Genomic DNA, 19,283 nt, shown 5'->3' with positions numbered 1-19,283 from the left:
CATGGCAGTTATAAAACATACATATGTTGTTTTGCCTCCATTCCCGTTTCACCAAAATTCCTCTAAGATGATAATGTCATATTTGTACTTTGCATTTGTATTCGCCTATGCTTAAACTAGACCATTTCTGTGAAGAGTCAATGGTACAATGACATGATTTTTTACCTCCACCATACAATGGAGGGTACATTAAGTCCGAACGGATTGAAGTAGTTGGATAAATTTTTGGCCAAATGTATTTTAGTTTCGTAGAACTTTTGGTAATGAGAATACTTTATATAGGTCCAAGTTTTGGCATATTCCCCATACAGAGTGACCAAAAGACTTCACCATTAAAAATTGTAGACGTATTTCCACTTTTTGGGAATATCCCGCATACAACAGTACCACCCGATTTCAGGCACGTTGAAGTTGTTATCTACATTTTCGGGCTCCTATATAACGGTACCGTCCAATTTCAGATACAGACGAACTTCTCTATAACGTAGCTGTTGGAGACCGACGAATTACTACGTTATAGAGAAAAAGGGGCAAAATGGCAAATCTGTCATTTTGAAGCAATGAAATGATATTATGCATACACGCAGAAAAAAAACGGCCTCTCTAACATATGTCCCAAACATATTTTGCAGCCAACATATACATGTTTGCAACAGTCCCAAACATAATATATGTTTGGGTCTGCAAACAAATATATTTTTGGGTGGAAACAAATATATGTTTGGGTGCAAAGATATATATGTTTGGGTGCAAACAAAGATATGTTTGGGTGCAAACATTTTATATGTTTGGGTGCAAAAAAATGCAAACCCAAAAGGCAAAAAAAAAAACAAACACATGCACCAGTGGGCGCTTACTGAGAGCAAGGGAGCGTAAAATTCAATGTAAAACACTTTGAAACGTGTGCTCACTTGCTCTCAGTAAGAACTCACTGGCTATCTCTATAGTATACACACAAATGTTGAGGTTGTTTATTGAAAGGAAAAAGAACAACAAACACATAGGTACATACAAAATTCCAAAGAAATACATGACACACTTTAATAAAAGAGAAACTGATTGAAATAATTTGTAAATAGTCACACTTAAAAAGGAAAAATATATAGAAACGTAGTTGAACGCTTTTCCTTAATTGTGAAATAAAACAAATTGTCCTCATAGTTGAAATCATCAGCGGGGAATCGGCATCTAGAATCAAATGATTATGTAATGTAATAAATAAATATGGATATGCCATATTTCAAATATACATAAGTATGTATGTAATTACCAATATTAAATGCGATTTCTTCCTTGTCCAATAAAATAATTCCATTCAACTTTCCGATTCAATAATAAAATGTATTGGGCATTTAATTTACTAAAAAGCACAATTTCTTTAAGAAAACACAAAACACTGATTTATTCACTCACTTTACCGTCTTGACTCTACAAAGGCAACTAAAACACTGAAGAAAGAAAAAACAAAATAATTCATATCATTTCTTCTTTTCTTCTTCTCGTGCTAAATTGGGTAACAACAAAACAAGAAACACACGAGTTTGAAGCATACATGCCACGAAAGCCCCCTTCTTCGCTTCTACGTCTTCTATTATACAATACACACAACTCTTCATTATAAAACAGCATTCCACAGCCGCGAGAGCACTGTTATTACTCTCGTTGACAAACATCCTCTCTCCACCCATGAAAAAAAATGTTCTAACATAAAAAATATGTTTTACCCAAACATATCAAATTGAGATATGTTACAAAATGTTGCAAACATATTATGTTTGGATCCAAACATATATTTGTTTGCAACCGGTCCCAAACATATATTTGTTTGGATCCAAACATATTTCTAACATAAATTTTTCTGCGTGTAGTTGTCATTGGAAATTGAACGCATTTTGAATCAATTTTTATTCCAAGAGCGTTGATAAATGAGTTTTGCTTCTCCATTTTAGGGTGAACTTCAATAAAGAAGAAGGTTGATGACTGTGAACTAAAATGAATAACGTTTTTCAAATATTCGTTATAGAGAGATAATTTTGTGTGAGAATTTTGACTTGTGCATTAAAAAAACTTCGTTATAGAGAATTATTCGTTATAGGGAAGTTCGCTATAGAGAGGTTAAAAGAGATGAAAATGGGTCGGTAAAAGTTGTGTTTTCAATTTTTATTCGTTATAAAGAAAAAATCGTTATAGGGAAGTTCCTTATAGAGTTCGACCTATTTTGAAGTTCGACCTATTTTGAAGTTTTAATCTATATTTTCTGTCCAAATTTCCAGTGATCAGTGCTCACCACAAATCGTGGACATTGGTGCTTTCGTAACAGAAAGAAAAAAAATAATTGTATGTAGATCATGGTGGAGGGTATAAAAATTTTATGTTTTTTACTTGTTTGTAATGTCAGTACCAAAATGTTTTCTCTTATCTACATACATACATATGTTCCCACAACATCCCTGAAGGGACAAGGGAGACTTCTCTCATATCAATGAGTGCACGCCGGTTCATATTGGCTCAATGATATGGGACCTACTTTTTATTGCCGAGTCCGAACGGCGTGTCTTACGACACCACTTGTAGAGAAGTTTTTCATGGCTTAAATACTCAGAAAATGTCGCCGGCATTACTGAGGGGGAATTTTGCCACCGTTGAAAATTTGATGTTGCTTGGCCTGGGATTCGAACCGCAGACCTTCTGAGTGCAAGGCGGACGTGCTAACCATTGCACCACGGTGGCCCCCCTATCTAAAATTCGCAAAATTCACTAATTGCACGGCCATTATCACAAAACTTCCCAGACATCCTTCTACATTTAATATTTTGCGTAACAAAAAAAAATGATTAACTGTCTATTATTGATATAAAAAGTTTGTTAAATAAATAAACCTTTGTAATAGGATTAGAAAGTTAGCAATACCTATTCTCAAAACTTTTCACTTTCAAATCACAATATAATGTTTTGCAAGAAACTGTAATTACCTAAGTTGTAACTGTAACATTTATTTAGAGCAATAACACCGGTGTTCATCAAATATATCTATTTCATGATACTTTGACAAATTTCAAAGTTTTAAGAAGACAGACATAAATAAAGTATGCCAAAAAAAAAAATAAACCGCAATTAATTTTATCCTCCAAGTTCACTCGAAAAATGACAACAGCAATTACATTACTGAAAATTCAAGTGTAATTGATGTCCATTATACGAAACGGTGAACCTGGTATCGACTATGCCAAATCCAATTTCTAATCTCATGACCTTTGCACAAATAAAACGAAGAAGATATTTCAGGCGATAGCCTTTGAAAGATTTTACGCAGGGCAGGAAGAAATATTTGTTGTCTATTGCTGCTGTAAAATATTGAACGTTGTAATATCAATTTTATGAGAACATCTCAATAAACGTAGTACTATTCTTTAGGGTAGAAAACTGTTCTACCAAACGTTGTGTGTGCGTGCATGTGCACTTACAACTTTCATACATACAAAGTTAGTATTTTCTTGCTATAAATATTAGAAGATTCATATATGAGACATTGCACTGATTGAAAATGGATTTATGTATGGATTTTGAACTGATTTCTTAAGCAAAATATATAAAGTATGAGCTTTTATTCTTTAAATCGCCAAATTTGTTTGTCTACATTTATTTCCTATACTTCTGAATTTGAAGCTGCTTAAGAAAAAACGATTCTTGAAAATATAGTGTCTGTCAGACCAATTAAAGGGTAAATTCAGCCGGACCGAAGTTATTATACCCTCCACCACGAAATATTCTTAACTTATATGGAATAATTAATTTTCTTTCTGTCACGAAAGTACCAACGCCAACAATTTTAGGTGGAGAAATTTTTTGTTTTACCACTGGAAAACTCAAATACCGAATTTTAGTTAATTCGATCTCCTAAAATCTAGAAAATAATCGGTCGGTACCGTTATATGGTGCCTATACCACATCGTGGGCTTATACCGACAATTTCTGGTGGGAAGTTTTTAACCAATGAAATGGGTTTTTATAGTACTATTTGATGACCGTAACTACGTACAAAACCCTATACTAACCCATTATTTTAACAAGAGCATGTCGCACTGAATTACTAGTTATTCTATGACCACTAGTTATTCTGTGGCAACTAAAAGTTAAAAAATAAGCTAAAAAATATATTTTTAGAACAGTTGAGGTGGAATTTGCTTTCAATTTCGAAACACTTCATATATTTACTTTTACTATACTTCTGATCTGTAGCCGAACATACTACACACTGTGCAACGCGTAGAAGATTAAAGGTTGTGTAAACGTGTACATAGTCCACCACCAACTGTTTTTTTTTTTTTTTTTTTTTTTTTTTTAAAAAACTCGAGTATCGACGGTAGGCATTGAACAGACAGCCTTCGGGATTGTAGGCCGACACACACGCTCTGTACCAACGTAGTCATAACTCAGTAAGGAGCAACATAAATACATAGTTATTTTTGTTTGTATTATTTTGTAATGGGTTACATAATGACTAACGGATGCGAACTTTTGCTGGGTACCGTTATATTGTGGCTATACCTAAACATGAACCTACTTTGGCAATTTTTGGTGGAAGAGTTTTGTGACCACTGGGAACATAAAATGGCAAATTAGAGCTATCTTATAAGCAATAGTAAGCAGACATATGTCCCTATAGTTACAGCACAAAGTTTTATCTATGTTCTTGTGGACGCGGCACTTTATGTTCGGGTTCCAATTGTCAGGAACGCGTGTTTCTTGGTGGTGTATACATCTTGTAAGCCATCGGCTCAAGCTGCCTTGTTTTTCTTCAACCGGTTTATTGTTGTTGTTAGCTCATCTTGGCCGGGCGGTATACATTTAGTATTATCTTCTGGGATTGAAGATGTGGTATATTCGTCGTCTTCGCTAGTACTGGACACCAACAGTTTGAAAAATGCTCTTTTCATATCCTGAGCTCACTACCTGTATCTGTTACCAGGTTGCCTTGCTCGTCTTACAAGAGTATGTGCCTGTACCAAAAGCCATCAGTTTGATGGTAAAATTTTCGGACTTCTTCTGCCTCCTGTAAGTCGGGATGTTTTCACATACCCGAATTGCTGTATTTTTCCTGCGAGAAGACGTTTCTCCTCTACACTTTTCTCCGGATTCCTCTCTCGTGCTTTCTTCTCTTCGATAGCCACCCGATACGCCTGGTCATACCATGGGTTCCTTCGTGTAGGTCTCTGATATCCATGTATGGATTTTGCGGCTGTCTGTACGGAGTGGGCAATACTTTCCCACTGAGCTGATATTTTATCGGGACGAAGATTACTTTGATTAAGCAATTGGACCATTTGGGTGGAATATGCTGGCTGTATGTTGTGATTGCAGCTTACCAATGTCGAGCTTCCATGGTGTGTATGTTCGTAATTTATTTGCTACGTTTAATCGGATACGTTCAACACGTTCGATGAAGGTCTTCCATCTATTACAACACGATCAATTTGATTTCTTGTAAATTTTGGGATGAATTAATCTGGTACTGCTAACAAACATTTTGTTTGCCGCTGCGAAGTCTATAAAATTCATTCCATTGTCAGATGTTTCCCTGCGGAGACTGAATTTCCTGACTGCTGGGCCAGAGATATTCTAATATTCCAATTTTGGCAATTCAATCGCTGATAACATGCATATTTGTCATTGGTCAGTCCGTCCTTGTCTTCAGCGCGAGCAGAGCACAAAATAAAACTGATGTCAAACAAATAAAAAAGTATCAGGTGGCTTTGCCGACAGAGATATACCCTCAGCCTGTTCGAATTGAAACTTACAACTACGGACATCAACTATCGGTTGCACACTCAAAATCATATTCCTCAATGATTATGAATTTAGGAGGCCCGCAGTGGACTTACGAACTTGCCGATAAAAGTATATACTTGGATTAAAGCTCAAAGTTGCGGAAGAGGTACCTAAAGGAATGCAGCGGAATGGTCATTTTGGAAGTGGATTTTATTTTGGGAGTTTTTTTCTTTTTCGATGAATAGCGAGCACTCCAGTCATATCACCTGGTCATTGTATATTTTAAATGTTATGGACCACTACTTTGGGAAGCATGAACTTGCAACTGAAGAACATAATATCTACATTTCGACAAAATAAAGTTTGGACCAAATATTACCAATGTCTAAATTAACTTATACTATTTTTGGACCGAATCGGCTGATCCGTTCGAGACTTATCGTGGCTCCAGCCACTACACTTGGTGCCATAGGGGTTGTTTATGGCTTTCGGGCTATTTTTCGGGCTATGGACTTGTCCCTGAAAAGACTTGTATCGGCGTAATGGGGACAGCGAATACAAGTGGCTGCAATAAAGATCAAATCGATTCGAGAACAGGTCTTACACTGAAATTTTCCGAAATATTATATTGAAGATCCCCAAGTAGTGGACTGATATATATTGGAACCTCATCTATGTCTGGTAAATTTCACGACGTTCAAAGTATGGACTAATTCAGTTACTCCCTTCAAGAGGTATGTGAGCACAATTTTCCGATCATTTTTTAACTTTTGTGGGGGAGGTACCTAAAGGAGTGGATCGATGTGGCACATCTTCGAACTTAAACTTAGTTTGGACAAAATATAAGGAAGGCCAGCCAGCCAGATAGACAGATTGAAGGACATTGCTAAATCGACTCCAAATTATCTGAAATGGATTTCGTCCAAATACACTTGGGGTCTTAAACCATTATTTCGATGAGGGACATTTTGCCTGTATGAAAGTGTGTATACCCTCGTTAGCATAAACGCTGAGTGTAAAAATTTTACTTTTATTTAAATTGTTTTTATGCCCAACTTACCACAAATTCGCAACCTAACTCATCCTGTACGTCCTGGCAGCTGTAATACAGTGCGTAGCCTTTAAGTGTTGTTGTAATGCCTTTCTCAATTAATTTTACTTCCTCTATGGCAGATTCGCAGATCATGGTCCTTCAAAAGTTTGTAGGGGTCGTTAACTTTAGAGTGGTTTGTTTTTCTGTCTTTCCATAGCACGATGTTTTTTGTAAGGTTTGGGTTACTAGCTCATTGCCCAACCCAACGTTTTAAAATTATTAGGGGTCAACGCCCGGTAGCTGTTAGCTTACTACTTTAACTGGATGTTAAAGGCAGCTACCAAGTTGACGCCACGGGATGGTTAGTGTCCACTTGATATTAAAGAGGGACCAATATATGTCCAGAGGCTTGCCATGTTTTAGCCCTTCGTCGTTATAGCTGACAAGATTTTTACAGCTTTGGATGTATTAATTTGCCCCCGAAGAAAATTGAACCGTTCTAATAGGGCCACAAGTACAACCTACTGCAAAACAAAATCAAAACGATTCGAATCATGTCTTTAAACTGCAGATTTACCAAAAAATTTGAATTCTATGTGAGAGGTTTGGACCAGGGTTTCGGAGTCGGAGTCGAAGTCTGGAGTCGGAGTCGTGAAAAAAGCTCGAGTCCGACTCCGGGCAAAATTCCTTTTTTTCTAAATTTATCAAAAGAAATTTTATTTTATTTTTATATGATAGAGAAATAAACATTAAAAAATTTTGGGAATCGTTTATTCATTTTATAAGAAAACTATGAGAAACATGAAAGCAAAGGCTTTATTAAAATTATTTTTTGGTCCAATTGATCCACATAATTTTTGCAAACAACTGTACAGTTCCATGACAATATAATTATAATTGCACTTTTTCGTGAAGCTGAATCGGTTTCTTAACATACCATCCCATTTGTGGCAAAACTTATGTACATTTTGGAACACTGGTTTTAGATTCCACTTATTTACACCCTACACTATAATTTGGAAAGTGTATTACAAATTTGTTTTTGACCAAAATGCATGTAACACTACGAAATAGTCGTCCTAGAACCCCTTATGATATGCCAATCTTCATTAATGGACAAAATTAAACCATCAAACTATGTGTGCCAACTCGTCCGTCCAGTCCATCTGTCCATTAATATTTTAATCAAATTCCAGCAAAATGAAATACCGACCGTCACGAAATTTTTTTATGGATGTCAGGTTCCGATAAGAATACAAACAAATACAGTAAGTCCCACAGGAGCTGAACCACCTTCATTACCACAAATGTTTTGCATTTAAAATATATTAAATATAATATTTTAAATGCTTAACATTTCTAAGTTTCATCGGTAAGGACTACAATTCGATTCAAATATATTACCCACGTATTATCATTGTCATTAAAGGACACATTTCACAGAGGTCACAGTGAAAGTGAACCAATTTAATGAAACCTCAATTTTGTTGCTATTGAACAATTCATAGGACGAGTTTTAGTTAGTTGAGTATGGAGTATTATCCATATGGCATCGATTTTAAGAGATAAGTTGCATATTTGATTTGACGGGGTGCCAATGGTATTGCTATTGTTGTTAAAGGTTTTTATTGAAAGAAGAAAACACTATCGACGTACTTCTTGGATCTTTACTGAAGTTAGGATTTTGCAAATTTCACATAATATTTTAGCCACCTGACTGAGGAAAGATAAAGTCAACTATATAAGAGGGATTTTTTTAGTAATTTTGTTACATTACATATCCTGAGTGCTTGAAATACTGCAAATGACCCAGTCATTGCCGTAATATGTATTTCACTTATTATATGTGGTCTAATGATGCGTTTGGAGGATATAGATGGTATAAAAATCAAAAACCTTCTTAATGTATATGTTGTATGTGGTTTTCATTGCAAATTTAACTCATATTGACCAAAACTTAATTATATTCTGAGGAAACTGAAAAACTCAAAGATCCAGCCTTAAGGTATCAAGTCCGATATGAAATACCGATGTAATAATATCGTTATCTATGGCTTTATGGACGAAAACTTAGCGGCAAATTTGTACTCCTCTCCTGGAATAACGTCGAAATATTGGAGGTTATTCTGAACGAAAATTCCCCGTCGTTTCAACTTAAGGGAGAAAGTGAAAAAACTCACGGGGAATGTTCGTTCAGAATAACCCCAATTATAATTACGATCTTTAAAACAAATATTTCCATATGAAAGGAAAATTACAGATTTGTTCTGCCGCCAGGATATGGATCGTAACGTTATGTAAAAGTTAACGACCCAATCCTTCGTAAATAGTTGATTTTACTTGCCAGCAATGCTAGGGCATGTGCTTAAAATATTATGTAAAGTTTTTAGATAGTTCCAAAATTAAGCCGATAATACATTTTTCATTCAATAAGGACTTGTGGCATGTATTGTATGAAATGCAGTCGCCTCTAATATTCAACAGATCACTTGGAATCGATGTCTATTGAATAATACCCAAACTTTCCAACCAAAAGAATTCCTGTCGAATGATTAATAGTACCAAATTTGATATAAGATATTATTATCTGTGTGTCCTTTATTGGATTTCGTTATGTTTTTTCTGTATTTACAATCACATTATGTGGGCAATATATTGGGATCAAACTGTAGTCCTAACTTAGAATTATAAAGTATTTAAAATATACATTTTAATATAATTTAAATTCAAAACATTTCGTGGAAACCTAGTGTCCAGGAGTAGTTGTGTAGGATAACACATGGTCGGCCACTTCCTACTATTGCTCTCACTTGTTTTGACTTATTTGTTTTTTTTTTGTTTATAGAAGTCCTACAAGTCTTCTGCTAAAAGTCCTACTGGTCTTTTCATCTTATCTTCTAAGCCTGTATACTTCAGAACCTCTTATACAAGCGTTAACATTTTAATAAAATATGTATGCAGAGAAATACTTGGACCTCATGGTGATCTCTCCTTGCATGTTAAATTATCGGCATTGCCTTCATTCGCCGTCCACCTTGACAAGGATGAAATATTAATTTCAATGTCATGTCCATATGTCCTGCAGAATTAATATGGAACATCCACAGAAAAAATTTATCGATTTTCCGGCGATAAAAAAATTTGTCATATTGACGAAATTCGATAAAATTATTTGATCACAAAGTAAAAATACAACTGATAAAATATTTCACATATTACTAAAATATTTATCGATTTTCTTTTTTATATTGAACTGATAAAATATTTCACATATTGACAAAAATATGTATCAAAATATTCCAAATTTTGTATCAGCATTCAGTGGTTGTTAGAATAGCTACCAATAAACATTAGGGTTACAACTTTTTTGCAATTTTTGCAAATATAAAATATACCACCGCATAGCCGCGTAGAGCACGAAAAACTGCTATGAAATACTGTGTCATTTTTTCTCTATCGCGAAAAAAGTTTCCGCACCAAATGCATTGAAGTTCAGAAATGCATTATTTAATTTTATTTGTTAAAATGACATATACGCTTTCCGTAATAACTTATTAATAGTTTTAATCTAATTTGAAATCAATATCGAACCAATCTTGACCAATTTGGCTTTTGGGGTTGTATTCAATAAAAAAACAACAAAATAATTGTAAATATGAACATTTTTTATCGATTGAAAAAAGTATTCAGCAATTTTTTTCATCAAGAAAATATTTTGTTTTATCAAGCACAATGTGGAATATTTTGATAATTATTTTTGTCAATATGTGAAATATTTTATCAGTTGTATTTTTACTTTGTGATCAAATAATTCTATCGAATTTTGTCAATATGAAAATTTTTTATCGCCGGAAAATCGATGAATTTTTTATTGAATCTTTGAATTCTTTTATCAAATGACTACAATTTTTTCTGTGCGCATTATAAAATACCTTAGGGACACAACATATAAGCATATATGGTCCAAATATAAGAAAAAGTGAAAAATGTTGAATGTTTTATTTATTTACAGTGGTATAGGAAATTACTCTCGGAGTCGACTTATGAGTCGGAGTCGTGCAAAAAAAATGGCTGGAGTCGGAGTCGAAGGAATAATGGCTCGACTACGAAGCCCTGGTTTGGACCCAATCGGTTACTGCTTTCGAGAGTTATCGTTCGCACCACTTTAAGGAAAAAATGCGAACTGTGGGTAAGGTACCCGAAGCAATTTGCACAAGGAGCCTAAAACAAATCCTACAAAATATGGGGCCCAAAATACATAAAATCGGCCAAATATTTTGTAGGATTTTTTTTAACAACAATGAACTAGTCAATTTTTTCAGCGTTTGGACAATAAATGGGTCCTGAAGAGCGATTTTATGAAAATTCAGCTTCGGTCCTATACTAATTACTAAGGAAGTAAAGATCTGTGAGAGGGACCTATGAATATTTCAATAAAAACAAGTTTGCTTCTTTTTTGGAATAGTCTAGTATACACATATGACACATTTCGACTCGTTTATACATGCAAGGCTTTGGTTTCGGATGTCGTCGACTAATCTTTATCAGTTCTTTCCTTATTTTTGATCAAGTTGATCAAATTATGATTTGTTTTTATAATTATTGAACGACTCATACGTCTTATTCTTTCTCAACGGAAGAAATATTTAGTGTAGTCATGGCAAAATACACACAATAAACGATATTGAAATGTAATTTATAGTTTGTCAATATACAAAGAACAAAAACAAAAACGATAGGAAAATATAACCAGCAGTAGGGATTAAAATCTCTTCACTTTACCATTTTCTAATGAGAATAAATATGAACTCGAAATAAATATACTTCTCAGCTGGTAGGTACCCCATATTATTTGGTTGCCAATTTCCTCACCATAAATGAATAATTTTCTTCTTCTGCTGCTGCTGCTTCTTCAAATGAAATGTAAAATAACAATTTTTGCATAAAATAGCCTGCCCTTTAAAATGTAGCAATTATAACGATTTAATTATTTTTTCTTGTGTTGCGAATATTCAGTCATTCGTTTGTTCATTCATTTATTCTGGTTCTTAATAGAATTTCTATGGAAGAGGAAAAATCATAAAATAGCAGCATTGACTCTGATGCTCGCACACATACACACCCATACGCACTGAATTGACTTAAATGCATGCACGCAGTGTGCTAACGAATTGGGAGGGGTTCCTTACAAAATTCATACAGCAAAGAAATATTGTCTGGAATAAAAGTGACCAATAAAGAAGCAACTACTGAAAGCATTCTCTGCATTAATAGTTAAGGGGTCAGTAATAAATCTCTTGCCGCTTGCGTAACGATTGAAATTAAATGCATTCTTCTTTGCCGTGGAAAAAAGGAAAATTATATCAAAAGACTTCAATGGGATCGCAACTATGGCACTCGATTCTTACTTTCAATAGAACTATTTTTAAAATATTATACTATACCAGTAATATTGCTGCATTTGGGACTTATTAAGATTGTACATATCGAAGGCTTAAAATATAGGTTTGTGTATTTAAAATGGCATTTAATTCATTTTGTACCTTACTGCCATTTTTAGTGGCTCAAGCGTGGCGCTTTAACGGGTTATACAAATAATAATATTAATGTCAATTCTCCAACCTTGCATATCATCATTTTGTTTCGTAATTACTTTAAGTTGTTAAAGGAGTATCTTCGCCGCACGACCTTAAAATTGTCCACCTAACTGCGGTTTAAGTGTGAGATAAACGGTAGGACAGTTTTTAAAAAGTTAAGAGTTCAGTGGAATTTTTGGAATCAATTTTTGTATGCGTAGCCATTTTCCATGCCATTTTCTTGGGAATAGATGTATATTTTCAGCTATAAGAGGCTCGAAAGTTCCGATGTTGAATCTGTCGAATCATACAACTGCAATAATTTGAGAGTACATTTTATACTTTTTATATACTTGTTTACATCATACCTTCATATATGTTTTAATTTTTTAACATTGAAAATATGACTACCAAATTAAAATCGATGTCTTGAAGTCGCACAGAGTTAAATTTTAAATTGAAAACATTTAAAAATTTATAAATTGTATCTGTAAATTGAATTGGAATTCTCTATACATTTGCATCCACTTGCCTTTGGTATAAAATAATAAATGACACAATATATGCCAAACTTTTAGAATTGTACACCCCAGACATTCATTCTCTAACATTCATAAATTCATGCCAGTAAAAGCAACATGGAAAATACTACTATATATTTTGTGACTTACTAACCGAGTTGAGTTCTTGCACAAACACAATAAAAAAGCTAAAAAAATACGAAAGAAAAAGTCGAATATCAACACACACTGCCATTTACTCACCATGAATAAATTGCACTAAAATATGCATTCAAATGAAAAAATTAAATAGCTGTTGCCTTTCCAACAGAAATAAAAAACGCTGGGACAAGTTCGCATTGCTCAGAATATGAAAGAAGTAACAAATTATGGCATAACAGTTTCCTTTTAAAAACAGACACACACAGACAATTGTTCAACGACCACCATTATCAATACACAAACAAACCTTCTTTCTATACATTGACATTCCGAGCTGGGGCTATAAAGTTGAAAGAAGAAAAATCAAATTTATTTTGTAAGGCGGTGGAATTTATGGTCTAAAAATAGGAAACTTCTAAAACATACCCTTAAATCATAAAATGATATGTGTGACAAAACGTATATGGTTGTTGCTGTTGCTGTCGAAGACATTTTTCACTTGCCAACTAAAATGAAAAAATATTTTGAAATTATTGGCTATAAAAGTATCACTTTAAATGGAGGCACAGCTCAAAAAAGTGTAGTAAGGTTACGATTATTTGAAAATAACTTAAATTACAGTTTTATTAAAAAAGGCAAAGGTACATACTAGGCATTTTTAGTGAGTTTCAGTTATTTAAGTTTACCACCTACCCGAAACATATTTATATTATCAGAGGAGCGTTGTTTTTGGGACCTTTAACAATTGGGCCCCTGGACCACATTGTGGTGCACAAATGTCTTTGTGCATTTGTATGTAACATGGAAAGGAAACGATATATACCCATAGTTCTTTTTGGGGATATACATAAAATCACTTTCTGAGCCTATTTATGCATGTCCGTCCCTGTATTTTTTTTTTCGCAACGTACAGTTGGCATCTATTATCCGATTCAGCTGAAAGTTGGGGAAGATAATTTTTTAACGCTATTGCTTTTCGTGAAAATCAATATAGCTCCCATATATACTTTCATCCGATTTGAGGAATTTGGGACACCAACCTCGCCTATGTATATTAAATTTTCATGAAATGTGGAACGGAATTTGCTCAAAAATTTGCCCAATTATATTGAAATCGGTTCAGATTTGGATGTAGCTCCCATATATATTTTCGCCCAAACTCTAAATTGGACAACAGACATTTTGATGAAATTTGGAAAATGTGACGCAATTTGTCTAGAAAAAATTTCTCCAAATTATATTGAAATCGTGCATGTGTAGGGTATTATATAGTCGACCCCACCTGTCTTTGATTCTTTATGTAAACCGTTACAATGAAATGTAACAAGCTAAATCTACATACTTCACTCTTTACAAAGTAATGAGTACGGTGCCACAAATCATAATCAACGCTCACCGTCGGCACTAACGGGTTTTTGTTAAATGTGACACAGAGTGTAGTTCGCATGATCAACACCAGATGAGAAAACAAGTGAGCCAAGGCTATAGTCGGGTCGGGGCCGATTATGTGATACCCTACACCATTTCCCCTGTGCATAAGCTTTTCACTGGTAAAATTAAAAATATTAAAATTGGGATAGCTTAGCGCTTTTGCTCTGAATGTCTTCATTAATACAGGTCAATTTTATTGAAACGCATTTAAGTGCATCGTCAGAATAACTCAAAAAAATTGAAAAGTGGGAAGTACGCCAACCATCAGCCATCACATTCCGACCCCTGAATAATATCCGGCCATTACCAAAATCAATAAGTTTTTCCTCTGTGGGACCCATATTTCGTGAAGATCCAATCAAAATTACGACGTGCAGCGTGATTAAAAAATTAAAAAATAGGATGTATTACCTCCTATTGCGATATCTCCATTAGTTGGCCACATACGCCAACATGCTTTACATCATTGTAAAGATGGGATTTTCTACTTCCATAGTCGGACTTTGCTTTTGGAAGGTCCCCAACTGTGATATTCGTCATTATTATTAAAATCGCAAAAATGAAAAGTTGTGTTCTATTAGCGGCTATTGCGATATCTTCGTTGTTTGACCACCTACAACAACCTACTTTACATCGTTTCAAAGGCGGTATTTTCTACTTTCATTAGCATTTTGCTTTAGGCATACCCCCTATAGAAGCTGAGATATTAGCTTTGGAAAAAACATTGACTTTTTCTTCAAAAAAGTTTTTGAAGGCTATAGTCGGGACGAGCCGACCATGTGATACCCTACACCACTACCCCTGTGTATAAGCTTTTCACTGGTAAACATTTATTTTAGGGAATATTATCCGACTACCACCAAACATAATATGCCTCTTTCTCTCTGGGACCCCTATAATCAACCAAAATTTCGTGACCATCCGATCAAAATTGAAACCTGTAGCGTGATTGCAAAAATATTGAGGAATTGGATGCATTACCGACTATTGTGGTATCTCCCTTGTTTGACCACCTTCGCCAACCTACTTTATACCAATGTACAGGTAATATTTTCTTCATCCATTGACAGGCTTTGCCGTTGAAATACCCCTACTAGAAATATTCACAAAGAATAAAACTTTGAATTTGTCTTCACATGAGTTTTTCCCCATTCCCCATACGACTATCCCCAAAATCTATAGGCGTTTTCATCTGTGAGGCCCCCATCAACCACCAAAATTTCGTTACTATCCGATCAAAGTTTAAACCGGTAACGTGATTACAAAAAGTGGAAAAATTGCATATATTACTGACTTTTGCGATATCTCGGTTGTTGCCCACTTACGTCAACATACTTTGCATCAATATAAAGGAGATCTTTTCTTCTTCCATTGGCGTTTACTTTTCTACTTTAAGCTTTTTGCTTATTCCGACTCCTGAATATTATCCGACCATCACCAAACTTAATAGGATTCTTCTTATGTGGGACTCGCATCAACTCCCAAAAAATGGGATGCATTACCGACTATTGCGATATCTCTGTTGTTTGACCACCTACGACAGCCTACTATGTTTGCCAGTTTTTGCTTTTGATATACCTCTTAAAGTCTCCCTTGTCCCTTCGGGGATGTTGTGGGAACATACACTAGCGGTCATCTGAATAGGTTTGAATTTTTTTCTTTTTATATGTTAAGGTATCTTCTGATGTGTTCGTATTGCAGATCCATACTATTAAGTTTTTGAGAGTCCTATACTATGCCAACATTCCCAAGAAAAAACTTGACGGTGTTGCCACATTTTCGGAAAATATCCCAATTATAATAAAAAATGTACAAAAAAGTGACCAATTTTTGCGATCATCAGAATAGGTTTGAATCAAATAAAATTGAAAAATTGTACTATCCAAGCAAATACTGCGCAGTTTTTTGGTTTAGTTTAGTAAAATGGAACATTCTGATAAATCCTACAACAAATTTGACCCGCTTTATTTGGAACGTGGGTTCAATTCTGAACATTGAAAAGTTACCAAGAACTTTCAGATAAAATCAAGAAATATTCAAACCAAAACATTTTATAAAGTTGCTTTAAATGACTTTTTGATTTCGTTAGATCTCTTCTGAGCTTCGAAAATTGTCTGAAAGCAAATACCAAGTGTAGCCATATTATTAGGATCGATAAAATAGAAAGGTCATTGAAAATAGTTGGTATTTTAGTTCAAGTTTCATTTTTTAACTATCCTTGCAGTACAAATTTATGTGTTATCATGCTCACAAATCCACCATAGTTGACCACATGTATCATAAATGTTCGAAAATTGGTCTGGAAGAATGTTTCATCGACGACAATAAAGTAGAAAATTGTAATTCAAATTTAAGTCAAATGGGCATGATATCACCGACTGTTATAGTGCTGTAATACCTATATAGTCAGGTCAAAAAGTTTTTATCTGTTCACAAGTCATAAAACAAACACGAATAAGTACAAAAGAATGGACTACTGAGGTTATACAGCACTATAAAAGTCGGCGATATCACGCCCCTTTAAGTTAAATTTGAATTACAATTTTCTACTTTATTGTCGTCGAAGAAACATTCTTCCTGACCAATTTTCGAACATTTATGATACATGTGGTCAACTATGGTGGATTTGTGAGCATGATAACACATAAATTTGTACTGCAAGGATAGTTAAAAAATGAAACTTGAACTAAAATACCAACTATTTTCAATGACCTTTCTATTTTATCGATCCTAATAATATGGCTACACTTGGTATTTGCTTTCAGACAATTTTCGAAGCTCAGAAGAGATCTAACGAAATCAAAAAGTCATTTAAAGCAACTTTATAAAATGTTTTGGTTTGAATATTTCTTGATTTTATCTGAAAGTTCTTGGTAACTTTTCAATGTTCAGAATTGAACCCACGTTCCAAATAAAGCGGGTCAAATTTGTTGTAGGATTTATCAGAATGTTCCATTTTACTAAACTAAACCAAAAAACTGCGCAGTATTTGCTTGGATAGTACAATTTTTCAATTTTATTTGATTCAAACCTATTCTGATGATCGCAAAAATTGGTCACTTTTTTGTACATTTTTTATTATAAGTGGGATATTTTCCGAAAATATGGCAACACCGTCAAGTTTTTTCTTGGGAATGTTGGCATAGTATAGGACTCTCAAAAACTTAATAGTATGGATCTGCAATACGAACACATCAGAAGATAACTTAACATAAAAAAGGGAAAAAATTCAAACCTATTCAGATGACCGCTAGTGTATGTATGTATACCTCTTAAAGAAACAGAGCTATTGGCTTTGAAATAAAACGTTGACCTTTTCGACATATAAGTTTTTGCTCATTCCGACACCTGAATATTATCCGACCATCATCAAAATCCCCATTAACATCCAACATTTCGTGACGATCCGATCAAAATTGCGACCTGTAGCGCGATTTTGAAAAAAATTGAAAAATGGGATGTATTATTGACTATTGCTATATCTCCGTCACGCCAACTTACTTTGCACAATTGTAAAGGTGGGATATTCTTCTTTCGTAGACAGGCTTTGCTTTTGGAAGCTCCCCAACCAAAGCTGTAATATTCGTCATTACAACTCAAATCGCAAAAATGAAAAGTTGGGTTGTATTAGCGACTATTGGGATATCTTCGTTGTTTGACCACCTACGACAATCTAATATACATCGTTGCTTTTGATATGCCCATTATAGATGCGGAGATATGTGCTTTGAAATAAAGCGTTGACTTTTTCCACAAATAGGCTTCTTCCCCTCCGGGACCCTCATCAACACCCAAAATGTGGTGACGATCCGATCAAAATTGCGACCTGTAGCGTGATTACAAGGTTAAGATGGACAGACGGATGGACACACATAGCCAGATCGACTCAGCTCGTCGAGACATTCATCTTAGTATATATATGTATGGGTCTACGCCCATTATTTGGATGCGTTACAAACTTGTTGGCCAAAACCAACTTATAATACCCTCCCCACATAGTGGTGTAGGGTATAAATATGAAGAGTGTTGCAATTGAAATCAAATTCCACCTCATAAAGTAGAACAAATATTTTTTAGCTTATAACTAGTTATTCAGTGCCACATGCCCTTAGTAAAATAATGGTTTAGTAATGGTTTTTTTGCTGGATATTGAATCTTATTAACATAGCAGTTTGTTTGTAAAACAAGTAAAAAACATGTGTGACATGGCTGGTGTGCACGATAACTCTCGAACAGATGAACCAAATCGGTCCAAAATTTGGCTTTCGTAATATTTTGTCCAAACTTAGTTTAAGTTCTGTCCACTCCTTTCGGTACCTTCCCCACAAAAGTTCGAAAATGTTCGGAAATTTTGTGCACACGACAACTCTTGAAGGGAGTAACCAATTTGGTTCATACGTTACACATCGTGAAATTTCTACCAGACTTAGATGAGGTTCCAATATGGACTCAATCGATCCACTACTTCAGGTATCTCCAACACAAAATTTGGGAAAAGTTTAGTTTAGGACCTACTTTCCAATCGCTTTGTTTTTTGTTGTAGCAACTTGCACCGCCATACTTCCTGAGAAAATAGCCTGAAAGGTGTGGAAAAAGCTCTTGACAACATATGTAGTGGTTTGAACGCAAGTCAACTCTCGAACGGATCTGCTGATTCGGTCCAAAATTTGTCATTCGTAATATTTGGTCCAAATTTAGTTTAAGTTCGAAGATAAGCCATATGGGTTCACTCCTTCAGCTACCTCCCCACAAAAGTTGAGAAATGTTCGGAAAAATTCTGCGCACGATAACTCATGAAGGGATTGACCGATT

Source organism: Musca autumnalis, unplaced genomic scaffold (assembly GCF_047663935.1).
Source record: "Musca autumnalis isolate F117 unplaced genomic scaffold, ASM4766393v1 scaffold_1, whole genome shotgun sequence".
Lineage (NCBI taxonomy): Eukaryota > Metazoa > Arthropoda > Insecta > Diptera > Muscidae > Musca > Musca autumnalis.
Note: the sequence above shows the minus strand (reverse complement) of the source record.